Genomic DNA, 27,373 nt, shown 5'->3' on the forward strand with positions numbered 1-27,373 from the left:
CTGGAATTGTACTCTTTTAGCATAAACGTTATATAAGATATAGGAAAAAAAGTGGACCCTGAAACCTGGTCATGTGGTCAGAGCCAAAGAGAATCCAGTTTGATGTAAAGTTATTTTACTCAAGTGCTCTGTGGCAGGGACTCTGCTGAGGTAGAGTATTTGAACAGAGCACCTTGAGACCAATGTCACAGAAAATATTCCAGCAAATAATTAATGGTGTGTGTATATATATTGCCAGCTACTCTGCTGGAGCCCAGCGATCTCTCAGAGGAGATTAGTGGTCCTTACCCATGTGTCCAACCATTTCAATACATGCTTTTCTCAGTGATCATTATCTTGAAATAAATCCAAATTAAATTTTATGAACCAGGATTGAAATTATGTGCCTTCAGTATTGAGCCTTCTAATAGCAGTTATTTTTATTGAAGTATTAAAGCAATTGGCTTGAGTCATCTTGGAAACACTGCTTTCATATTTCAAATATGGTTAGGAGGCTGTCAGCACATATTACCAGGGATTGGAGATATTTGCTTATTAAATGATTTTTACCAGGAAAAACTCATTACAGGAAACATCTTGTTTACAAGGGTGTCCTGGGGATAGCAAATGGAAAGAAACATGTTACATTGAATTATAGAAGTAAAATAAGCTGGTTCAGCTAATAGATTCAATGGAAATATAAGATATTATTTTACAAGTCAAAGACAACTGCAATTTAACTGACAGATTTCTACTGTAGGATGTAAACATTAGATAGAAATATTTACTTGAAACTGTAGCAACCATTACATGTTATTTTGACACTCTAGTTTAGGCATCTATATCCAATGATTTTTCAAGTTATTATTATTACTATTTGTTTTGCCCATACAAAGAGAAAATAAAGCAGAAGCACTAATGATGTTTGATGGTGGGAAGGATAGAGGAGAGGTTAAGAGAACAAGTTTTCAATGAAATTAGTTCTGAGTTTACTCCCTGGCTATGTGGACTTTGGGTAGGGATTTAACCTCTTAGAGTTTCAATGACTTCATCTATAAAATGGAGATAAAATATATCTAATGGTTACTGTGCAGTCAATGGAGATGATATGTGAGTGAAAACTTAGCATGATGCTTAACACACACAAAAAAATATTGAGTAAATGGAAATTTCACTACTTGTGACCATTCAGTTTATGCTTTCAGATCTTAGGACTTGGACTCGGCTTACAGATCCTGGAATTTGCAAAACACATTCCCTTTTTCATGGTCTCTTTTCTACATGCCTGATTTCTCACATTTTTTATGGTAGCTGAAATAGCGTTTTAGTCATCTTCGTGTGCCTCCCTTCCCAAATCCATGGACAGTGTAGGTACTGAAAACATTTGGGTGGATGAATGGAAGAAAACAAAATGAACAAAGAGAGCCCCAAAGTCCCCCAAGAGGACACAATGGAGATACCCACTGCAAAGCAGGCATCTGGGTATCTGAGCCTCGATTTTTACTCAGAATCCTAGAGAAAACCGTTTAGTCAGAGGCTAACAGGGTCTTAGCCTCCTTGACACACAGAGAAGAAATACAAGAAGGGTTAGCACATCCCAGTTGGCCAAACCTGCAGAAGCAGTCACCCCCTCTCAGTGTACCTTGTAGTTTGACCGTGGCACTTCACACACTTCACCTATTCTATCTCCTCTTTGACTTTTCTGAGGGTGTTTTCTGTCCACACTAGACTGAATCTCTGAGACTGGAATGGCATCTTCATCATTTTTCTGGTGTCGCATCACTCAGCATGCTGCCCTATTCCCAGTCATCTCAGGAAAAAAGAGGTATAGGTCAGGATAACAGGAAGTACATGGAGTTTGGAGTCTCAAACACTCTGTGTCATGAACGTCCTTCCCAATCCTCCCAACCAAGTCCTTCCTGGTGCCCCTTATCTCAGAGAACAGTGCCATCTGCCTCTAAGTAGCTCAAGTATTACAGGTGGATGCATCCAGGTGCACTCTTCCCTTCCTACACAAATCCAGCCAATCACTTCCAGTCAATCATGTTCCCTTAGCATCCCTGGAACTGGTCCACTTAATTCCATTTGCCTAATTTGCCCCACCATCATTTCTTGCCTGTATTATTGCAGCAAGGACTGATATCCTTGTCCCCCCTTGTCTTTCTAGCCCATTCTTCAATTTGCAGCCAGCGTATTTGCTGTCACAAATCTGACCATCCTTCTCTTTAGTCAGCTTTGAAGTCTCAGCTTTTTAGTGTGTCTTCCAAACCCCTTCTTGTTCTGACTCCTGCTGACCTTCCAGCTTCATTTCTCACCTCAACCTACCTCCTTCCCCAGACGTACTGGGATATTCTTAGTTCCTTAAATGCAATAAACTTTTCTTATTTGATGTCTTTTATCCTCTCCACCTTCAACATTTTTCCCTCTCTGCTCTCTGTCCTCTTTCTTTTTCTTCTGAGAACATTGAGACCTCAGTGTTCTGTTGGTAGCTTCTCTTTCTGGAGGCATAAGGTAAAACTGTCCAAATATAAATTTCTCTCCTAGTTTGCTCCCTCTCCAGAAAGCTCTGAGCATTTTGAAATATATTCTTATGATAGCTCATTTTATAACATAAGGAAACTAAAGCTGCCTGGCCTTATGGATGGAGCCACATAGTTATAGATAAGTCAGACACCAAGATAAAGAGCATTTCCATGAAGTGAGGTAGAGGCAGGTGTGGAATCCAAGCTTACTGAATGGTCTAATGCTGACTTTTTTACACCTAGAAAACCTTTGTGAAAATGAAATATATCAAGAAATGAGGACATTTAAGGAAGGCAGGCAGCAGAAATATATATATCAAAAAGCTGAAAGAATTGGATGAGCTATTCTCTATGAAAACCACATTTTTATCGTAACTGGAAAAAATCTGTGATAAACTGAACAATAGAGAAATGTTAAGACCTTTTATATCTGTCCCCCTTGACACTACACTGAGAGCTATCCTGTTGTTATGTTTTCCGAATCCCTCTGTGGCTTCTATTGTAAGTGAGCAGGACACTACAGAAACTGACATGCGAAGGGCCCTGATAAACCAGAATGCTTTTTCCATACAATAAATTCAAATGGTTATTTGAGCTCAACAGTGAAAAGCAAAAATAGAAGGATCCACCAAACACTGCAAGTCATGGAAACTACAGACGAATTGGATGAGTTGGGGGCCCTGTGATGGCAGAGAGATGCCTTTATCCCAGGCAATGGTGCACAGGTAGACAAACACACTACAGCAGCTCTGAGACATTTCCAGAGCCTTCCTTTAAAAGGGCATCCCTAAACAACCTGAGTCTGTAGAGGTGGATAATGGTGTGTGCATTATGAGTATGCACACAAAGGAGAATGTCTGTTATCCTTAGTGCAGAGTAAGTAACATAAAGTCTAGTGGAAATAAAAGTATATAAATTTAATTGCATGACATAATTTGTTGGCTATAGACATTCCCTTTCACTTCTTTCTTTTTCCATTTTTTCTTTCTTTTTTATTGACCCTCTTTTCCTCCATTCAGTGTGGAAGGATAAGCACTGAACAGAGCCATACTAGAGCAATCTACAGTGACTTGTTTCAAATTCAAAAATTGGATGACCCAAGGCTCTAAAGTCTGTCAGATGAATTTGAATAATGCAGGTATTGGCACTCTATGGCAGCCACAAATGTGGCAGACGTAATGAGTTTTGGAAGCTCCCCTGAGCCTCAGGCAGAATTACAATGTCAATCAAGTATATTTCTTTCCCAACCTCCTTTTCTTTACCCAGGGATGGATTCGCTTTAGTTGGGTGTCCAAAGTTCTTGACTTACTATAAAGAAGTAAAAAGTGGATTGGATTTGAAGACATATAACGTGAGTTTGAACCCAATCCAGTCAATCATTGCTTGGGTGAGCTTGGGTAATTCACTTAAATTTGCTGCTTCTCAATCTCCCAACCTATAGATTAAAAAGTCACTCATTTATTTATCAAACAAATAGTTCTGAAAGCTTAGTACATGCCAGGTATTAGAACTGAATTTTTTATGATTTTTTAAATATGTCATTTACCCCAAGAGTAAGTAGGTAAAATGTAAAGTATAATAGGAAGAGCATTACTGAGATGAAGTTAAGTGAGATAAAGTATCCAATACTTGCTTACTTCACAGTTAACACTTACAGCATATTGCTATATCCTCAAGCCTACTTTTAAAAAAAATCATTGTATTCCCCTTATAAGAATTAAACCTCCCATCTCTTCAGTGCTGCAACTCTCATTAAGGCATCAATCTGATTACCTAAGTAAAGAACAGAAATTTACCCTAAGGGGAATTTATGCTCCCATAAATAACTTATTATTTTTAAACAGGCGCTTTTTAACTCTAATGGGAGTCAGCTCAAGGCAACCAATAATTACTAAGTACCTACTATGTTTTAAGTCATGTGGAAGATGTAATCCCCACCTTCATGAGTTTTGAAATCTATATAATTTGTAAAAATAATATATCAACTCATTAAAATTTAAAAAGCTAAATTTTGAAAGCAACAGAAGTTTGAAATGATTGGTATTACAAAGGATTCTATAGGACCCTATGTAATTTCAAGTAAGTTATATGTTGTGCAACCATTACTGGAATAAGCGTTGAAAGAAAGGAGAAATAATTTTCTTGGTGGAAAATATTAGGGAGGCACGGGAGAGTTTAATGGACGTTGCCACCTGAGTAACCCATCCACCTGGAGATTGCCCCCAATTCTTCCATTAATACCCTCACATAGCTCTTCATGCAACTCAAATTCCATTCACCAGTTCTCTTCTCACTTCATAAATTTTTTTCAACATCCTTAGCTTAGCAAAACAAAGATCATCACTGTTACCAATTAGGTCAAATACTTAAAAGGCCAAAGCAAAGCTCAGTCTTCACAAATAAGAGAATTATGAATCTATGAACTTGGAGAGAATCTTGTAGGTAAACACAAAGTATGATAAATAGCAACAAGTCTTTATGAAGCACACTAACATAAAATGACTTATTTGATCCCCTCACCGACTCTGAAAATGGGAAAGGGCAAAGAAAGGTCACTTTTCCACGACCCTCAGCTGGTAGCTAGTGGGTATGGCATCCCACACAATGCTTGTGTCCTATCTACCATTTAAAAATGTCGTGTAGGAGAAAAACTTGCTATGCTCTCTTTCTTAGAAATTGAGGGTCACAAAAAGGTATGGTATGTATTAGTACAGGAGATAAATGTGGACTAGGTTCTTCCTACTCAAAGTGTGGCCCACAGACTAGCAGCATCCGCATTACTTGGGAGCTTGTGAAAACACAAACAACTGGCCCCATCACAGAATTTCTGAACCAGAAGCAGCAGTTTAACAAGATCCCCAGGTGATTCTTATGTGTAATAAATCTGAGAAGCACTAGCGTGGGTAGGTTCTACGTCTCTGAGTTGGATACAACACAACTCAGAATTGTGCAAATAATGTAATATACAGGAAAACACTTTTTATATGAAAAAATACTATATAAGACTTCATAAAATAACAATTATTATTCTAATGTATAATAACCCAGTCATCCATATCAGCGTTTTGTTCTACAGTTGAATATAAATAACACAAATAAATGGAACTCTTGGGAACTTGAAGGTAATCAAACTAGACTTGGTTCAGGTATAATATTTATCCCAGATGAGATTATAAATTTATATTAAGATGCCAATTTAGCAAATATCCCACAATGCAGATTGTATTTTAGCTAATTATGGGAGGACTTTTTTATTGTGATTTTTTTTACAGCTACTCTGCTTTTCAGGATTATTTTAAATAGTGTTGTTTTTAGGCCAGTAAGAAATATCAATTATAACATATCGTAACCCACTAAAATATGCCTTTTAAAATTGTAGATTCTCTTCTATGTTTTTCTTTTTCCTTCTTCACATTTACATGGCAAAAGGCTTATATCTTGAAGATCTAAAACAAAAAGACATGGAAGTTAGCAAGAGCGGTGTGAAGCCCGAAGCCTGGAGTGCTGACCCCTCATTCAGTGCTCCTGCCTCCCCTCCACTGGGGCTAACAACTTTGCCAACATGTACCATGTGACTGCAACTGAACCTGCAATGGCATGCTTTGGTATTTTCACAGAGAGCAAGACTATCAGCCTTGGAATCAAAAGACCGTGGCCGAAGTCCCAGCTTTGCTCATTTTAAACTTGGGTCTCACAAATCCTTTGCCCTTCCCACCTCAATTTCACAACCCAAAAAATGGGCACCAGAAGCAACGGTATTTAAGAAATAAAAGGGAAATTTTAAACTCTGCCTTTTAAGATGTTCTGTAAAGGCCTTTGGTTTTCTCCTGAGGTTTTAACAGATTATGCCTATACTGATCATCAAACCCAAATTATTTTCCCATTCTTTTAAAGTATGTATCTTCTGCACCCGACATCATTTTGTTCAGTAAGCTTTCTGAAGATATTCAAAAAAGTACCCCCCAAAAGTGCTGAGTATTTTTCTCCCTGTGTTCTCCTTCTCAGCCACCTTTGTGGCTCCTCTGCCGTTTCCTGTCCCTTCCTTGAGCGCTGGTGTCCCCAGAGCACTGCATTGGTCCTTTAGTCCGGCTCCCTGGGGTTACCCCTCTAAATTATGCCTTCTAACTACAGAGAATTTCCACTCCGCATCTGCAGGTCAAACGTCTCTCCTGATGCCACTTCCACAAATCCACCTACCTACAAGGCATTTTTGGTGGTACCCTATAGTCACCCCAAAACATGTCAGAAACTGAGCTCACCCTCTCATCCCACAACCCTGCTCCTCCTTCTTTTCTCTAGTTTTCTATCAATGGCCTCATCATTCTCCTAATGACCCAAGCCAGAAATGAGTTATCATCTGGATTCTTCTCTCTCCTACACCTTTTAAATACCATTGAGCAGACATGCTGCATGTTTTACCATGTAAATATCTCAAATTACTCTATACTTTTTCCACAGCTTTCATTCAAGCTTTTGTTAATTTTCACATGAACAGTAACCACCTTTCTCTCTGCCTCCAGCCTTGCCTTCTCCTAAAATCGAAAAAAAAGCCTAAAACTAATCTTCATGTTTTATCAAATGTAGATCCCTAAGCCCAAAGCATTTAATTCAGTGCAGGGTGTGGAGAGAATTTGCCTTTAACAACTGCGCTCCTGAGGCACCAATACAGGTCAGACCAGGAGAACTGACCTAATCTGTTCTCCACCATAAAAGGATAACTCTTCTGATACACAAATCTGATTAATCATGCCACTTCCCCGCTTTTAACTCTTCAGTGATCCTATTTCCATTTAGGATAAAGTCGAAAGTCCTTGACATGGGCATTCGCCACCTGTCCTCTGCCTCCCTTTAGAGACTTGTCTTCTGCCCCCACTCATATATGCTATTGTGAGTGCATGTTGCCTGCACAGGAACAAGAGGGGTAGAGAGAAAAGAGGCAAGGGAGGGATCTAGTGCTGACTGAGAACACACTTCCCATTCACTCATTTGATCCTCACAGGTGCTACCATCTCCATTCGAAGGATGAGGAAAGAAGCCCAAAGAAGTAGGGTAGCATGCCTGGGCTTCAGAGGCGGTGACAGAATCGAGACTAAACCCAAGATGATCCAACATCAAAACACCTTTGGCTTTTCCATATCTCTGCCATAGGACATACTTCAGAAAAACGGCATATGTCAAACTATATATTATGTCAATTATGGCCAAATGAAACAGGTTAAACTTAAGTAAGATAAGGGGAAACCTGGCAAGTCCTAGCATTACTGTGGACTGCTGAAAAACCAGAGAACAGCTCAGGACAACAGTAGTCACAATGTAAAGATACTTTTAAAGCAGATCCTTCGGAAAGATCACAAATGTCAGAGAACAAGTTATAGATCTGAAAGTGGTAATGAATATGGATATAGGTATAGATATAGATACATATAGATACAGATATAGATAGAGATAGATATAAATATAATATAGATATAGACATAGATATATAGATACTGCAAATGCCAAACATGTGATCCAACAGGTACACCTATAGAGTGAGAACAATTGCGATGTTGCAGTATCTACCCAACCACACCCAGACCCCAAATGTGATAGTACTGTTGGACACACCTCATTGACAAAACTTCAGGATATTTTCTGTTGCTGCAAAGTCTTCTATGAATACTTTGTGAGGCTGCTCAAATCATATTTGCTCCAGGACAAATCAGTACAGGGCTCAGTGTCATGCCAACTAATTTGAATAAAACAATAAGTATGGCTATTTATATTCAGACCCATGCCCAGGAGCTCCCAGAGGTGTGATAAAGTGTTGCTTTTAAAACAGACATAAAATATACATAGTTCTCATTTAAGCTACTGCGTATTTTTCTGGTGCCTCTCACGGCTATATTGATAGCCATGGTTCTAAGTAATTAGATGAGTGCTGGAGAAAGGAATTAAGTGTTAACATTTTATATCCTCAGATTGGTGAGGTTTTTTCCAGAGCTAATGAAATCAGTGTAATTCAATTCAGTTTTGAAAACCTACCTATCCTGATTGCCCACTATGTGCAAGGAGCTGTGTTAGAAGCTATGGGGCAGACGTGGATATAAGGTGGTCAGAAAGGCTGATGAGTGCAGTGGTTAAGCAAACGAAAAAGATCCTGGGGCCAAGACTCCTAAATCTGAATCTCCATTCTGCCTCTCTCTAGATGTATGGCTTTAGGCAAGGTGGTTTTACCTGCCTGGGCCTTAGCATTCTCAACTATAAAAGGGAATGTATCCCTTCTTCATAAGGCTTAAGGGACTGAATAAGTTATTGCCTATAAAACTGTTATTGTAATCCCAATCCTCAAGCCATTTATTTTCCAGTGAGAGAGAAAAACCCAAAGAAAGGTAAAAATGGGCATTGCTTTTGGAACCTGCAGAATGAAGAGAAAGAACACCCCCAACTGGAGGATGAATAGGAGAAGCCTTCGTGACAGGAGTCAAAGCCCAAGTGGGCTTGAAAGGATGGAGAGTGGGAGTAGAAACAGTCGTTAGGAGGAGACTCTAGGTGCAGAGAATGGGAAAAGTAATGGCCCAGGGTGTGTTCTCACAACAGTGGGCAGTGGAGACTGGCAGGAGCATAGAGGTATAAAGGAAACCGGGAAATAACTACGGCTGGAAAACCAAGTCGAAGCCCCATTGCAGAATCTTCGGTGCCTTGCTAAGTATTCCCAACAATAGAGGGCACTGAAGGACTTGGAGGAAGAGACTGGTATGACTCGTGCTGTGACTTGGGAAGTTCCCCCTAACAGCAGTGTGCACACTACACTGGAAGAATGAAAACTGGAAGGCAGGAAGACAGTAGGCAGTAGGTATCACATCAGCCATGTGAGACATAAGTGAGCTTTGACTGGTACAGTGATAGTTGAAAGAGGAAAGAGGTGTGAAAGAAGTTGCGGAATTGGGCCATGATTGAATGTGCACAGACCAGGAAAGGGGGAGTCAAGGATAACTGAGAGCTCAACATGGGGAGGCTGGGAAGATGGAAATTACCATGGACTAAGAGAAAGAACACAGAGTACCTATAATATGTAACTCTAACACCCATTCCCCACTAACCTGCCAATATTGAGTTCACTGCCAAATTTTTAAGGCAGACAGCCATTTGGCTAATGGTCAGTAAGCCCAATTTCCTGCCAGATATTAGGGCTTGCTTAAGAGTTTGTCTCATAGTCTTTGAGAAATGATACGCAACCTCTCCATGGAACATGCATTTTGTAACAGCAAAATTATCAAGAGGCTTTTCTGTGCTACAAATGAGATACTAGCTGTGAATTAATGTTCAAAAAAATCTTAATAAATTGTTTCAGATGTTACTAGGAAGGATATTTCTGGAGTGTCAATTAGACACAATTATAGTTTGAGTTGAATAATTACTCTTTCTTGTACATATTTTGATGATGCCTTAAAAAAAAAAACAGACTAATCTGAGAAGAAAAAGATGATAGCTCACATGCCATTAACTCCTTTAAAGAGAACACAATTCATAAATGAAATGCCTAATTTAAATGCAATTTAGAAAAACATTCCCAAGGATAAGCATTCAAAATCCAGCCTAACTTTCAGCAAACAGAGGGGAAGGACAGAAGGAGGCAAAAAAGAATGAGTAACAAGGGAAAAGAGAAACAGAAAATGAGAGCAAGTAATTAGGATGTAATTATAAGATTTAGGGGAGAATGAGAAGAAAAATAAGACAGAGGGAGTGAAGATAAACTCAGTAAGTGGTAAAATTTTACCACTTCATCTCAACTCAGGAGTGGCAGGTGAGAATGTTAGCAAAGATCATACAAGTAGTTAGGTCTGGGTTCACACCTCAGCGCATCCATTTGCTACTACAATCTTGGGCATCTCCATTGATACGTGTGTAAAACAAAGTTAATTACAAGACATAGCATATGGTAGCTTTTATTAATACTCATCTTTAAGATGCATCTTATCTTTACCACTATCCCCCCATATTAATTCACCCTACTCTGTTCCATCCAGATGTTCCCTAACCCAGTACCACAACCCTTTCTCACTCCCACCTGTAGGCATGTGCTAATGCTTTCCCCCCACCTGGCATGTATAATGTATCTTGGGAGACATCTATGCAGATATACACATACCTACGCAGAGATGACAAACATAAACAAATTATAAGAGCCTGTGTCTTGGAGTCAGATGATTTGTGTAGGGATTCCACATCAACTACTTACTAGCCCTGAGATATTGGGCATATCACTCATTCTTTCTGAGCCTCAGATTCCTCACTTGTTGAAAAAGTGGTGGGCAGTAAAGATTAGTGGGAGCATAGAGATGCAAAGGAAACCAGTGTATTCATCCATTTTCACGCCGCTGATAAAGACATACCCAAGACTGGGTAATTTATAAAGAAAAAGAGGTTTAATGGACTCACAGCTTCACGTGGTTGGGGAGGGCTTCACAATCATGGTGGAAGGCAAAATGCAAATCTTACACAGCAGCAGGCAAGAAAGAATGAGAACCAAGTGAAAGGGAAACCCCTTATAAAACCATTAGATCTCATGAGACTTTATTGACTACCATGAGAACAGTTTGGAGGAAACTGCCCTCGTGATTCAATTATCTCCCACCAGGTCTCTCCCACAACACATGGGAATCATGGGAGCTACAATTCAAGGTGAGATTTGGGTGGGGACACAGCCAAACTATATCAACCAGGAAACAACTAAGACTAGAAAATCAGGTTGACGCTCCATTATGGAAGCGTATGTGAGAATTACCCTGCCAATATATACTTACATGTCTAAGACAAGGTCTGTGCTCAATAAATGGTCACCAGTAGTAATTAAAAGGTAAATAATAATATGTTCTAGGTCCTGTGAGAAATCTTCTCAAGTGAATCCTGCCCACACCAGTGTTACCATTCTCTAAGACTTGCTGTGCTTGTTACATTATCATCAACTAATAACTTAGCCTGTGCTATCTTATATCTCATCCACTGGCCTACCCATTTTGGTGCTTTATGACAGTTTATATAGGCAATATATATTTAAATGATAATCCTGCTCTTTTTTATGTGCAATAATCCCCCTTGATTTGAGGTTTTGTTTTCTGTAGTTTCAGTTTCTTATAGCCAACCATGGTCCGAAAATATTTCATACAATAAGATATTTTGAGAGAGCAAGACAGAAATCACATTCACATAACTTTTGTTGAAGTATATTGTTATAATTGTTCTATTTTATTATTAGTTACTGCTGTTAATCACTTACTATGCCTAATTTATACATTAAACCTTACCACAGCCATGTGTATACAAGAAAAGAACGTAGTATACATAGGGTTTGGTGTTCTCTGCAGTTTCAGGCATCCACCAAGGGTCTTGCAATGTATATCCCCTGTGGATAAGGAGAGATTACGATATGTATCTTATGGTCTTATATCCTATATAAGTCACAGATAGGAAGTAAAGCATTTACAAGCACCAAGGCCAGCTACATAATTTTTGAGGGCCAATTCAAAATGAAAATGTAGAGCCCTTGTTCAGCAATTATTAGGAATTTTAAGATGGCAACCACAGGATATTAAAGTGTGGGGCCCTTCCATGCACTGCATGGGTTGCAGGCCCCTGAAACCGTCCGTGGTAAGCACAACACCTGGTGAAGTGTTAGATACCTAATTAACTTTCAGTAAGCACTTACTGCTTCACTAATGAAAACATACATAACCTTTTTTAGGTGAAATCTTCACAGCCACTCCAGGCCTCTTGGTCTGGATCCTCCAAATACTAAACATAGCCTTTTTTTCTTCATTGTGTTCATGTATACATGGGACTCAAAATAACTAACCTAGAAGCAAAACAAATTTGTCAATTTTTTTTTTAATTTTGGAACACTGCTTCAAAGTTTTATTTTCACAAATAATTATAACAAAAGATATCTTCCCAGATGACTCAATTGACATTCTTAACTTTTTACTCTTAAGTTCTCTCTATTCTAGGGAGAACAGCACTGTGATAAATCATATTTCATTATCTGCCAGAAAGAATTGATTAATTTTACCAAGCCAGGGCCTGCCCCCACAGAGTTGTGTCCTGAAAATTATGCTCTTTGGGTTTATAATAGCAGCAGATGATGAGTTAAGATGTTTGTTTAAGGTGTTTGCCTCAGTGAATCATATTTTATTAAATGCAAATATTCTCACCTTTACCATACATTTTGTAAGCTTCCTTACTCTTGCACGCATAAGGCTCTTATCTTTTTTTCAAATCATGATTCAAAGAGCAGAGAGAAAAATCTAACAAATGAAGCAGATGCATCCACAACCATTTCCTCATCTGTTCACTCTTCCTTCAAAGATACAGTGTTTAAAAATCCCTTTAGGCTTTCAGTTTATTTCTGATCTTTGTGTTTTCAATCACTGACAGAGGTAGATTGGCATATGTCCTTGGTGTTCATAGACACAGTTAAAGGTTTCTACTTTCGCTGTATACAGTTAAGGTTTCCAATGTGCTGTGGCCATTTACATGTCTTATTCGCATGTTGACATATATTTTTAACAAGATTTGGTATTCTCAGTAATTGCCATTCACCTTCCTGAGCACCTGTGTACCAGAGCTCATCAGATTCATCATTTAGTTAGGCCATTTGGAGTTGAACTGTGATGAAGTCTTATGCAGCAGACAAGAAGACATGTAAAGAGTATGGCCATTCATCAGAAAACAGCAGTACTATCTAAGGAGCCATGCACAAGACTAGGGTGTCAGCTAGAATATTCTGCACTTCAGTTTAAAAGAACCAACTCAAACTAGCTTTCATAATTGTATTAGTCCATTTTTACACTGCTGATAAACACATACCTGAGACTGGGTAATTTATATGGTAAAAGAGGTTTAATGGACTCACAGTTCCACATGGCTGAGGAGGCCTCACAATCATGATGAAGGCAAGGAGGAGCAAAGGCATGTCTTACATGGCAGCAGGCAAGAGAAGAATGGGAGCCAAGCAAAAGGGGAAACCCCTCATAAAACTGTGAGATCTCATAAGACTTATTCACTACCACGAGGATGGTAATGGGAGAAACCACCCCCATGATTCAATTATCTCCCACTGGCTCCCTCCCACAACACATGAGAATTATGGGAGCTTTAATTCAAGATGAGACTTGGGTGGGGACACAGCCAAACCATATCAATAATGAAAGAAATTTATTGCCTCTCAAAACTGAGGAGTCAAGAGAGAAAGTAAGCTGCCAGTGAAGCTGGATTCAGTGGCTCAGCAGCATCACCTGGAACCAGAGTCACTCCACCTCTGCTCTGCTTTGTATGAGGTGGTCTCTCCCTGAGACTGGCCACCTTGGGGTTGCAAGCTGGCTGCCAGCAGTATCTGAGGCTAGCTGCTTCCTCAGTCATGTCCAGCAGGAAACACAGTCTTGTTAAATTGCTCCTTGAGAACCAATCAGCTGCCTTGCAAGGATCCCTCAGCAATGTTTCGTCTCATCTTTCTGTCTCTCAATGGGACTGCACCCAGCGCTGTGACACACTCAGGGGCTGGGGCTTGAGTGTGTTGGCTGGCTCACAACAGTGAGGGCTACCCTGGCACCTGAAGAATCAGTGTCACCCAAGCTGCTCTGCCTGGAAATCCAGGGTTCTGTTAGTAAGTGAAAGGAGGGAATGGAGAGGAGATGACTCCCATTTTTAGTTTTTCTTTTTAGTCATCTATTTGGATATCAGGAAACTTAAGAATTTAGGAATTTGGGTCAAATTTTTTTCTCCTACATCTGCTATCTAGTTTTTTCGTTCTGCATTTTCAGTTAGACAGCTGGACATTGAGCATATATACGTTGTGATTCTTAATTTGTTCAGGAAGTAGTTCATTTTATGGATAGTTAAAGTAAGTTAAATTCAGTATTAAAACCACTCATATTTAATTTTCTTTAATGACACCATGGACATGGACAATAAGGGTTACATGTTGGGGTACAGAGACCAGAGTCGTCCAAGAAATAGCCTCTTTCACCTTTGGTTGTTTCTCTCAGGATAGAAATAACTCACCATGAAGCTTATTTCTGGAGTGAGAATATTTTAAAACCTTTTATTTTATTCCAAATAAATTTAAGATGATCTGAATCATTATTTCTCTCACCATCTATTTATGACTTAACTAAAGCTACTGTATATAAAATATTGTGCCAGTATTGATGGGAGACATCAGTTTTCTTTTGTGCTAACCATTTTTTGTTAATTTTTATTATGGGAATTTTTAATCATATGCAAAAATAGGTGGAACAGTATCTCACGAACTCCTATTTTCTTATTATCCTGTTTTGATAATTATCTACAGTCGTGCTGGCCAGTTTTGTTTCATCTCCATCCCCCTACTTCCTTCCACCTCCACCTCCCCTGACTCCCTGTAGGATTTTTTTCAAGCAAGTCTCAGACATTATATCATTTTTTCCCCCTAAATTCTCATGTATGTATCTCCAAGAAATAGAAACTCTTTTTAAAAAAACAATAACCAAAATACCATCATCACATCTTTAAAACATTTTTTAAAATAATCCCTTAGTCTAATCCACAGTAAGTGTTCAAATTTTATGGGAGGTATTTTTAAAAGGTAGCTTTATTCCCTATACTTGACTTGATAATCTAGTTCAGAGGGATGAGAATTACATTCACAAAAGGATTAGAAACGTTATATTCCAATCAAGCACTAGATTGCCAAGTAGCAATGCAACCGCTCTGCAAGGTCACTGAAGGGCTGGGTGGTTCAAGACAGCCCTTGGAGAAAATGGCAGGACTACAATGCAACTTCACACTGAGCCTTCGAAAGGCATTGCATAATCTTAATTTTCTTAAAACTAGAGGCAGGATTTAGGACACTTGGAAAGGCATTGCATAATCTTAATTTTCTTAAAATTATAGGCAGGATTTAGGACAATCAGTTACAGTATAGATGACTAGATAAAAATGAGAATAAATATGCAGTGTGTAGAGGGTGTTGGGAGAGTGATCTGACCAGTGATTGGGTGTGGAGCAATTACAGTGCTTAAATTTGCAAGAAAGATATTAACTCTTATCTGTGAGATGCCACATAAAAAGCAGAGAAACAAAGAAGAAAAATAAAGCACTTACAAGACGTTAGATCACTGACCACCTGGTTGGAGCCTCAACTTCATCACATACCAACGTGGGAACTTGAAAAAACAGCTTGACAACTTTGAATACTCGTTTTATCTTATCTATAAAACTGTATCTATTGAAATAATGTCATTAGTCCTGTGTTACTTACATAGCACATTCCCAGTAATAAGCTACTTAATATTGGGCTACAACTTTGTAGTTTGCACGTTGCTTCCAGATTCATCATCTTTATTTTTTTCCTTTGTACCCAGCGAGGTAGATCTCATTATCCCAATTTCCAAATGAGAAAACTCAGGCCTCAGGAGTGATTTGTCACTGTCACATACAAGTTATAATTGAAAGGTATTGTTATTGTTATTCTTGTATGATTAAGCAAAAAGTCTAGAGAAAGCAAAATACCGACATACATCTCTGCATAGAAGACTTTCCACAATGTGAAAGTGTAACAAGCAATAAAGAACCACGTGAAAGTCACATCCAGTTAAATTTTCTGATTTAGGGTCTTAAAATGGCTATTAGTGCAAAATGAATCTCACAGTTCTTATACTGAGATCTTCCTCTTCCTGGGATAATAATTAGGATGATTTCTATGGTGATAGAGCAGATAACAGGGATAGAAGAACTTAAAGAACCTCATCATAACTATTATCTCTCACTCTACTGCCTATGGACGGCAAAATTCCTCCAAGTGAGAAGTGAAAATAAATTGATTTTTTTTACAAAATTAACTAGGGATTTCTGGAAATATAATGAAACATAGAATTTAGTAGCATTTAATGATTCTATTTTAATACAGATAGGATTTAGAGTTTAAATAAATTAACCCCATTGTCATTCTGTTCTTCAAAGTTATATTCATGAAAACTAATACTAGCACTATGGAACAGAGTGTGGAGATTCTTTAAAGAACTAAAAGTAGAACTACCATTTAATCTGGCATCCCCACTCCTGGGTATCTTCCCAGAGGAAAAAAAGTCATTATACAAAAAAGATAGCTGCACATACATGTTTATGGCAGCACAATTCACAATTGCAAAAATATGGAACCAGCCCAAATGCCTATCAGTCAACGAGTGGATAAAGAAATTGTGATATATGTATGTGTGTGTGTGTGTGTGTGTGTGTGTGTATAAAAATAAAATGGAATACTATTCAGCCATAAAAAGGAATGAATATGGCATTTGCAGTAATCCTGATGGAATTGGAGACTATTATTCTAAGTGAAGTAACTCAGGAATGGAAAACCAAACATCGTATGTTCTCACTTGTAAGTGGGAGCTAAGCTATGAGGATGCAAAAGCATAAGAATGACACGATGGACTTTGGGGACTCAGGGGAAATGTTGGGAGGGGGGTGAGGAATAAAAGACTACAAATTGAGTTCAGTACATACCGCTTAGGCGATGGGTGCACCAAAATCCCACAAATCACCACTAAAGAACTTACTCATGTAACCAAATACCACCTCTTCCCCAAAAATCTATGGAAATAAAAATTTTTTTAAAATTATATCCATGAATCCTTTTGGGTCTTGCTAGGTATGCTATAGTGCTACAAAGCTAGCATTTATCACTATTTTTACAAAACTAAACTCCAATTATTTGTACTTTAACAATAGTTTCTTTGACCAAAATTATATATTAGATCAGAATAATATGATCCTGTTGCAGGGGGATAATAGCTACTTGCTTGATCAAATCATCTTCTATTCTTATTTTCTCCCATAGGGTATAATTGACCTCCTAATAGTAAATTTACAAATACATATTTTATGTATATGAATTTATTTATTTTTATGTACAGAAGAGCTTTCAGGAAGAAAATTTTCCATGTATTCCCAAGTATAAGCTTTAAAAAGTAGGGCATGTTAAATTTCTTCTGCTAATTGATTCTTGGCTATGTTGTACTCTATGATCTATGCAAGCAAAATTGATGTGAATGTGAGACCTACCTGTCGATAACAGGATCCCTGCCTGACTCCTAGCACTGGATAATGGAGGATTCCTTGGTTATCGTCATCCCATGTCGAACTTTGTGATTTCACACTTCATAATGCAAGAGTATTACTTTAAAATGCATTAAACTTCTAAAGATAGCAAATAGCCTTTTGGATAATGCATTTTAAATAGACTCTAAATTCAGAATTTTAAAAAATGTTCATATTGTAAGACATCATAATAGCTCTTATATCGCATCCTGTTGCTATGTGCTACTCTCTTTTCCTAGGCTTTGCCTTCTTCCTCAGAAGATAGCCTGTCGTTGCAAACCCATTCATGTTGCAAACCCATTCATGTTGCAACCCGAGCCTGAATTCCACTCTCCATAATAGGCCTGCGCCTCATCCTTTTTCATTTTTAGAAGTCATCTTTCTGTCAGTAGAACTGATTGGGTATTGTTTAATATGGAGAGGTCTTATAAATAGCTTTCCTGGCTAAAAATTGAACATAGAGATTACAAATCAGCCCCCTCCCCCTGCACCATACATTATAGCTGTTTTGTAATCTTTTTTATTAGAGAAGATGACAGCACATCCTGACATAAATCATCACTCATATTAATACAATACATATTTTAATCTCCTCAGAAGCATTAAGCTGTAGTACACGTTTGACAAAGAATGCTGACATCCAAAGGACTCATAATAAATATTTGAAACCTGAAAACATTTAGTTTTAAATTTTCATCAAATATGTATTTAGTCCAAATACATTAAAATTCCATAACCAAGTTTAAGAACTTAATTATGAATTACCTACAATGATCAAAGTTATTTTGGTAAAGTTGATTTCTCAGCTTCAAGTGCTAAATGGAATAAAATGAGCATGGACTTAATAGAATAATAAATTAAATAATCATCCATCTGGAAGTTGCTATCTACTTCTTAATAAAATCTAGATTTCATCTCTTTATCAAGAGTTATGTAAAATTAGCCTCTAGATGTTTTTTCCATTTATATTATCAGCCAGCCAAATTTTAAATGGTGCATAGTTAATAATGTTATGGAAGTTTGAAGTCTTTCCAAATTTGGTTCATTTAATTTCTGACAACTTATGGTCCAAAGTATTTAGAATAAAGAATAGAAATATTTGGAATATTGCCTGGTTGCTTATAGGAGAAAAGCTGTTCTTGTGTAGTCATAACAGTGTTAGGGGGTGAACAGAGAGAGAGTGCAAGAGGGCGTGTCCCAAGTTAAGGTCCCTCTGAATGAAATTTCTGATTTTATTTTAGCTAAATGATTAACTAAAGATGGACAAGAAGATTCTTCAAAATCTCCTTTTTCACCCTACCTCATTATGTTTAAATGGTCATCTAAGAAATTATGGATACTATATTTAAATTCATGAGAACTAGATATCAGTGCTTTTAAACAATGTCTTCATTTTTCAAGCTACATTACAGCAAGGAGAATGAAAAGAAATGTGGAATAGGAAAGAGTTGAGGATAAAAGAGTGTATGGAAGGAGAAGGGTAGGAATCTTCTAGACAAACAAATGTGGAGGGAAGGGAGAGTGTTCCAGGCAGAAGGAACAGCATATGCAATCACAGGAATGTGAGAAGGGCTGGAAGATTTGCTAGAGCAAAACAGCGGGTATGAGGGAAGAGGGAGAGGATGGTAACAGAAGGCTATCTGTCATATTTAAAGGGCTTTGTAAGCTACAGAGGAGTTCTATATCTTAAGTCTTATAAACAGGAAATACCCATTCAAAATTTGAGTGAAGAAGTTGACTAATAATAGTAATGCCAATTGCTTATTCAGTACCTTTTATTTTACTGTCAATTATTATCTATTCCGTAACAGTTTTCTTTATTCTCACTATATCATAGGTTACACATAAAGTGCTTATATAATATTTAGCTATGGTAAGTGTTTGTACATAAATTATCTTCCAAATTTACAGCAACTTGTAAGATAGGCATTATCATCACTAGTTGTCATAGGAGGTTCAGAAGATTAAGTGATTTGACCAAGACAACTCAGCCAGTAAGTGACAGAGCCAAACGTTGCACTTGGGTCCCTCTGGCTCCAAAACCTGCCCTCTTTACATTCTATGACAACGTCATTCTTGCATTCTATAAACATATATTGTGCCCCTTCTGTGATACTGGATGGAGGCTTATCACTCTCTGCTACCTTGGAGATTCTATTTGGCTGTCTTCAGGTCAGCATGCTCATGCATAGATTTGTTGGCTGTTAAAGCAGGGAGAAGACAGCTTGAGGGAAACAGTCCAAAGTGGGGGTGGAGCCGGTAATGTTGGGGACCAGGAAGGAGACCATAAGTGAAACAATATCATCATTCCCCAAATAACATTTTTATGTCTTCCAAGTAGTGCTAAGTTCCCAGCATATTCTGGACCTACATAATAAGTAAATCTTTTTGGACCGGAGCCACATTATGACTTTCATGGGCCCTGGGCACTTTTGCCTTCATGGGCACCTTCCTCCATGAAAGAAAAAAGTATATATATGTATTATATTTTATCTACATATTTCTATGTCCATAAATTATAAATACATATTTGTATATGCATTTATATATTTATAAATATAGATAAAATATATATTATATATAATTATATTTTACAACTGAATTGGAGTAAAGGCAAATATAATCTAGATGGGATTCATGATTTTACATTAATTATTATATTCATTTTTTATTCTGATTTTAAAAGATTAAAGTGAAAACACTTTCGTGGGCCCTGGGTGCTGTGGGTAAGTAGGCCCTGGTAAAGACTGGAGTGTTATCTGTCTCTATATGGTAAAATAATGCAAAGTTAATGCCAGAAGGCATTACCCTCCGTGGGCATGGGGATAGAAGTTGGACCAGGGTACCTTCCACTTATGACAACAGTTTCATAAGAGGCTTAGGCAAGTGGGAGCCGCTATTAAGGAAGGCAGACTTTAAATTATTACACAATTAAATTGTAGTTTTGTCTTTCATGAAGACTTGAGCAAGTTTACCTTTTTGACAAGCATATTTACTACAGGATAGGAAGCAATGTTTGCAGTATCACTTTTAAAAGAAAAGCAACAGCTTTCAAGAAATGATTTCCTCTGTTGATGCAGTTGCAGTAATTTTCAATATCTCATTTGTGGTGCAGAAAAATGAAATACCTCAGCCTTGGAAAATGAACACAGAGTGAGATCACAAATTGATCTTGGCAGGAAAGAGGCAGGCAAAGGATTTTAAATACTTTAAAGTACTCTGCACCTCCAAAACACTGTCACTCTGAAAGTACACTAATCAGGGGTGGTATTTAGAACACTGAAAGATGTACAAGAGATGGAGAAAAACAATACTAAAATCTTGAAATACTAGAACTCAGAAGGTTAGAGGGTTAACTTCTGGAAGATTAAAAGGACAATTATTGTGTCTCTGTGAATACTTAACAGGGCCAGAAAACATACCGAGCCAGATATAAACAGATGCAAAGAGCATAGAGATGTGACTGACTCTTCCACAACAAATTACAAAGGCACATTAGAAAACACTGGTACAAAGGAACGCCAACCCTTGTGGGATCCTGAGAAACACGCCATTGGGAGAGTAGTTGATTGGGCTAAGGGTCCTGGTTTTTGAGTTAGATTTCACACTCCCTGGAGATCCACAGAGAACGTCACAGAGAGAACACGTGGCTGCAGGAGCCGTATGTGCTGAGCCCACTTTGATGTTGCTGGAGAGTCCTACTCCAGCATCTTCCTACTTTCTCAGTTGCAGAGAAAATGAAAAAAATGAACTTTTGCTTTAGAGTGAAGGGAAATTGGATGAGAAGTGAAGACTGGAAGTTGGGCAGGCGGGACCTCTGGGGATGAACTTTCACCTGTCACGGTTTCAACTTATTTTGTGGCACAGAGTTGATTAAAAGAGCTTTCCTTTGGCACTGCTACTGTTGGAGGCAAGAAAAGGAAATGCTAATTTCTGGAAACTAGAGTTGCTGCCCCCAAAAGAACAAGAAATAATGAGTGCTCTGAAAGAGAACACAGACAGGCATGTGGTCCTCAACCAGAAAGCAACAACACACAAGCAATGGCAACAGCAGTTATTGAAATCCTAGCCTCTTTTTCTGATGCCAAGGAAGAGCAGATAAAAATCAACCTATGTTCTTTGGATGGAAATCAAATTCTCATGCTTGATGGTTTTCACCACTAATTTCATTGAAATGGCCCCGTGCTAACTTGGGCTTTCTGAAAGTATTCATGCCAGTAACTCAGCCTCTGAAGGGTGCCAGAGGGACTGAGCTGGTTGGGCTGAGTGATGAGTTTGTGAGGTGGCTGCTGGCTGCCTGGCAGTCTCAGAGCCGAGTGGCCGCTGTGCGCTGGCCATTGGGGAGAGATTCTGATGGTGACTTATACTGAGAGAGTGATTAAATCTGTTTGGAAAGTTAGCCAGAAGACAGAGAAATTGAAAAGGGAATGTAGTTCATTCCTTTTGGGCACTGACTTTTCCCCATAAGTATTAACTCTTTGCTATCCTCAAAATCAGACTGGATTTTCACGTTTTCAGATTTGAAACTCATGGAAAATGCCAGACTAAAAACTATCAAAGTGTTTGCAAATGCTGAAGAGAATGGGAGTAAAGCCACGAGAGTTTTCAGGAAATTGAATTTGCTTAGGTAGATTGTAACAACTCTCTTGTGAGGGCATTTGAGCCATCATGTTTAATTTGGGCCATTTAACAAAGATCCTGGGAGTGGAGAATTGAAAAGAGTGGGACTTACAGGCTTTCTCTGGGATTGTGTTGTTTTCTGCCTACGCCATGTCCAGAGTGCAAGGAAATAAATCTAGGCTGTTCTTAATGTTTGGAGGCTCAGTTTCTTAAGACATTGGCTCTTTAGTTACTTATTTGTGTAGTCCCTGTGAAAATAAGTGTGCCTTTTTAATTTAGCTGAGTGTTAGTTCATTGTCTTTGATTCTTTTCACCTGAGTATGGTTGGGTTTGCAGAAGCCCAAGTGTACAACCTGTTAGCCTCTTTGGTCATGCAGAAAGGCCCTTCACCACCATTGCGACCTAACAGTACTGATTCTGCTACTGAAGTACTGATTCTGCTACTGATGATCTCAGTAAATCAATAAGACTGAATTTCTCATCCTGTAGCAAATTTACCCTTACACACAAGACCATTGAAAACACAGCCAGTGCAACATAGATTTTAGACCTATTTTTTATGGCATGTTTATGTCATTTCTTTTACCTGTGTTTTCTGGATGTTCTCAAACACTAGGAGACTTTTCAGGAAAAACAGAAAGCTGTTACATTTTGACTGTGAGAACACCTGGGAAGAGTAAGGGTGCATAAGCGAAGCAGCTTATTAAGTGCTTCAGTAAAAGTAAGGGAACTAATTTGTCACACTGCATGACATTCAAAAGAACAAATGCCTCCTAGACTAAAATGCTAAGGAAGGAAACTCTAGGGAGAATGGAAAATTCCAAAGTATATTCATGATAGGAGATGCCTGAATTGTAAAAAGGGATTTTGCTAGGGGATAAAACCAAGACATTTGTCCTTTCCATGCATTTTAACTGTTACCAGCTTGAGTTTCTTGAGGCCCTAGTTTATCATCTCAGATTTCCTAACACTTTTCATGGCATGTAGCTACAGATTCATATGAAAAGCACAACTGCATGCTTCAGTGAGCCTCTACTTGATTCTTAAAATGACAGTGATCTGGAAGGAAGGAATCCCCTCTGTTACCCCAAAGTGCAAAAACCATGAAACTACAAAGTCCTGCGGCAGAAGCTCCACATGGAAAGTGTACTAGCTGTACGGAGTGAAGCCCATAAATAATTGTGTTAAGTGCTGAAAACGTGGAATTGATGAGCATTTTCAAATTTTTTTAGAAGGCCAGGTATTTGGGTGAATAGTTTGGAAAGACAGTGAGCATTGTTTAAATGCCCCCCCAATTTCACACACAGAGTCCTAGCAGCAGCAACTTGCCCTCAGGCACCGGGGCAATGATTAAAGAAGGTTTTGTTAGATTGTAGTGTTGTGGAATCATTATAATCAAATCTACCTGAGGAACCTACCCACCAGAAGACAAGATAAACAAGTAAGATATCACTGAAATCTTTTTTTTTCCCAAATAAAAATGAGTATCTCATAGATTCCATTTGGTGAGAAGGGAGATGATTTGAGAGATTATCTCAATAGTACATATTAACTGCTCTTACGAGATGATCGAGTGATCATATTCAGTATATTACTAAATTTCTCTATCTGTAAAGTATAATTAATAGCTTACCATTTTCATGGTAATGTTTAAAGATAATGAAAAAATGATAATCACAAAATGTTTTCAGATACTCTAAAGCAGAGGTCAACAAATTCTGATACTTGTTTTGGTAAATAAAGTTTTCTTGAAACACAGCCATACTTACTCATTAACATATTCTCTATGGTTCCTTTCCCAAGAGCTGGGTGCTTGTGACATAGAACATGTGTCCCACAAAACTGAAAATATTGCTATCTGGCTCTTTACATTAAAACGTCAATAAATCTTGCTCTTAGGAAAAACAATCTTAGTTTTAGAAGCTGAACAAATGGACTTAGGTACACTCTTACATAAATGACCAAATTACATGCATTTCTAAGCTTCTTAACATATATATAGGCCTATGGAGCTCTTAATCAAGGCATGAGAGACAGTATGTTCAGGCAAAAAGGCTTGAGCTGAGTAAAGTTCAGATAGACACTGCCAATGACTGTTCCTGGGCAATGGTCTGATAGAGGCTGTTAACTCATAGTATCTATAAGGGGCACACATGAGTACGGAGCAGTGGTTGAGAAGGACTTGGCCTTGGTTAGAGGATAAGCTCTCACTAGCAAACAATGAGATCCGTTGACTAGAAAAACAAATTCTGAGACTGCACCAATATCTTGAATGAGGAAAGGGATACTTCAACTTCAACTTCATTCTGTGCAGATCAGTCCACAACTGGAAGACTTTGTTTAGTTTTCTGCCCCCACATTTTTAAGGAATGAAAGACTGTTGAAGCTCATGGAAACTAAAGAGAGTCAAGGTCTGTCTGGGGACTTGAAACTATACTATATAAAGAATGGCACAAGAAATTGCTATGTTTTACTCAAGAAAAGAAGACTCAGGGGTACACAGAAGCCATGTTCAAATATTTGAAGAGCTTACTATTCAGCATAGCTCTTTGGTATAGTTGGAACCAAGGATAAGATGGCTTCATGGTTAGGACGTGTACAGATGGAGTTGGTGGTCACAGGAGTTTAGAATGTTGTGGAGATGATTCAAGTATCAGTTGGGTGGTTGGATTGGTGACTTCGAGAATTCCTTCAAACCCTAAAATATTTGATTCTGTGAAAAAGATGACCTCAAGGGAGCACTTCGCAAGTGTTTTCCAAGCTGATTCATTCCCAGACATGTTGGTATAAAGGAGAGGTAGTGATTTTCCAGTTCTAGAAATATAAATATTTAGGTTTCAGTGTATGCCCAAGCTAGCACACCTCAAGGTGGAGCCCCAACTCAAGTTGAGATTTTGAGAACATCATTAGTTCCAATCATTTATTTTTCTATTTGAACTGAGATTTAAAAGCATGTTTTGATTCCCCATCTGAATATCCTGCTTCTTCTACAGGCTATTGATAACGCTGAGGGAAACTTAGAAAGCTCATGTGCTTTCTGTTGCTCTCTTCTTCTATCTGTAACAAATGTTTAGTAGTTTTCCAATTACTGCAGCAATGTTAAGAGGATCTGTGGTAACATAATTGCAAAGTGCTCAGGAATTCTTTAAAGGAAGCAGGCTTAATCTTTGATTATCATCTTGATTACCAACTATGGCAATAGCCTACTCCACTGATATCTTCTTATTGCTTTTCATTTTTGCTAATGGAAGAGGCTACTAGTTACATATGATTTTAGTTCTCTGGAAATAAGTGACAAAAAATGAATAAATCATGTACTACTTACTGTAGGTTGGCAGGCAGGGCACAAGATTACTAAATTATGCACCATGAAAAAGAGAAAGCTAGAAAGAAATCAATCTTTGGCAAAGCTTGAGTAATCCATCCAATACAATTCAAATGCATGGGTTAGGGACCCTCTGTGCAAGAGTTCTCATAACCTAGTTAGGTTGTTAATTAGGACACAGGGACAACCAAAAGGGGAAAAAATAAGAATGTTGAACGGCAGCCAAGTGAATTTTAGAATAATGAAGAAATATCAAATAGGGTAAATCAATGGAGTTAGAGGACACAATGGGGAAATGAAAAACATTCAAAGATAAATTAATGTAGGCCCAAGGGTTATGCAAGCAATTTACTATAAATATACTAGGGAAAAGAGACAGATGTAGGTGAACAAGGAAGCACAAAATTGGTAATACATTGTTATAAGTAAGAAATGGCATAAAACAAATGGTGTGGCAAAGCAGAAGTTCAGTGAACAAGAAAGAAAAGCATGTAAGAAAAACTACAGACATTCTTCTGTAGATGACGTGCTATTTAGCAAAAGTTTGTGCTATCTCATCAAGCACTGTAATATCCTTGGAAATGTCACGTAAAGTAAATTTGGCCAGGCTTATTTTCAGTTATGAAAACCGAGCCTCAACGTCTTCCAAAGTCACGGAAAACAGCAGGTTTTTACCTTTCAACCATATATGGAGAGTTTCAGCCAATATGCCCATTTAAGAGCCAGAAAATTCATGATTACATTAATTTTTTAATTTACCTATAAAAAAATAAAGTGCACTAATCTCGTGTGTGCAGCTCAATTAACTTTTATGTATGAGTATAGGTTCCTGTAGCTATCTCTGAGATCAAGATACAGAGCATCTCCAGGATCCCTGAAGGCTGCCTTGTGTCTTTCTCGGTGTGTATCTCCCAAATATAACCACTCTTCAGATTCCTAACACCATCAACGTTGCCTGTTCTGGAACTTCATATAAATGAAATTATACAGTATGTACATTTTTCTGTCTGGCTTCTTTCACTCAACATCATATCCATGAGATTCATCTCATGTTCTTGCCTGTACCAGCAGTCTATTATTAGTCATTGCCTCTGTTGCAGGACTGGTAAACTTTTTCTATAAAGGGTCAGGTGGTAAATATGTTAGGCTTTGTGGATAATATGGTCTCTGTTGCAGCTACACAATTCTGCCTTTGTAGCACAATAGCAGCCATCCACAATATGTGAATGATTGAGTATAGCAGCTCTGTTCCAACAAATGTTATTTACTAGGATTTAGTCTTTGGACCATACTTTGCTAATTCCTACTCTATGGTGTTCTGTTGTAGGAATACATTACTATTTATCCATTTTCTTGTTGAGGAACATTTGGAGTGTTTTCGTCATTTGCTAAAAAGACTGGGTCATGGAATTTTGGTATATTATGGTATTACCAGGTCATGGAATTGGTATTCTGATTGGGTTTAATAAAAATTGTCAAACAGCTTTCCAAAGTGGTTGAACCAATTTATACTCCCAGCAATGGAGTATGACAGTCCTAGATGTTCTGCTTCTTTGCTAATATTTAGTATAGCTGGTCTTTTTAATTTTAATTATTCTGCATCTGTCTAAAGGATTCTCTCTATGGTTTTAATTTATATCTCCTTGATAAGCATGATATTGAGCATCTTTCATATATAAGCATATATACATATATGTAAAGGTATATATATCTTTTATATAAATATATACATATGTGTATATATAAGTATATGTACATATTTATATAAAAGATGTTTATACTTTATTTATATACATATATATATATATATTCC

General features: G+C 37.9%; 1 protein-coding gene and 1 long non-coding RNA gene across 2 annotated transcripts in view; one reads left to right on the plus strand and one right to left on the minus strand.

Moving 5' to 3' along the window:
* The window catches only part of GPC6 (glypican 6), a 1,190,656-nt gene that overhangs the window by 928,826 nt on the left and 234,457 nt on the right, over positions 1-27,373 (plus strand). The window lies entirely within an intron of this gene.
* Positions 5,726-27,373, minus strand: part of LOC116467381 (uncharacterized) — a 34,499-nt gene continuing 12,851 nt past the window's right edge. Inside the window, exon 4 of the long non-coding RNA XR_004247781.1 lies at positions 5,726-5,947. This is a non-coding gene — a long non-coding RNA (uncharacterized LOC116467381). The remainder of the gene's footprint in view (positions 5,948-27,373) is intronic.

The sequence above is a fragment of the Hylobates moloch genome, unplaced genomic scaffold (assembly GCF_009828535.3).
Source record: "Hylobates moloch isolate HMO894 unplaced genomic scaffold, HMol_V3 SCAFFOLD_4, whole genome shotgun sequence".
NCBI lineage: Eukaryota > Metazoa > Chordata > Mammalia > Primates > Hylobatidae > Hylobates > Hylobates moloch.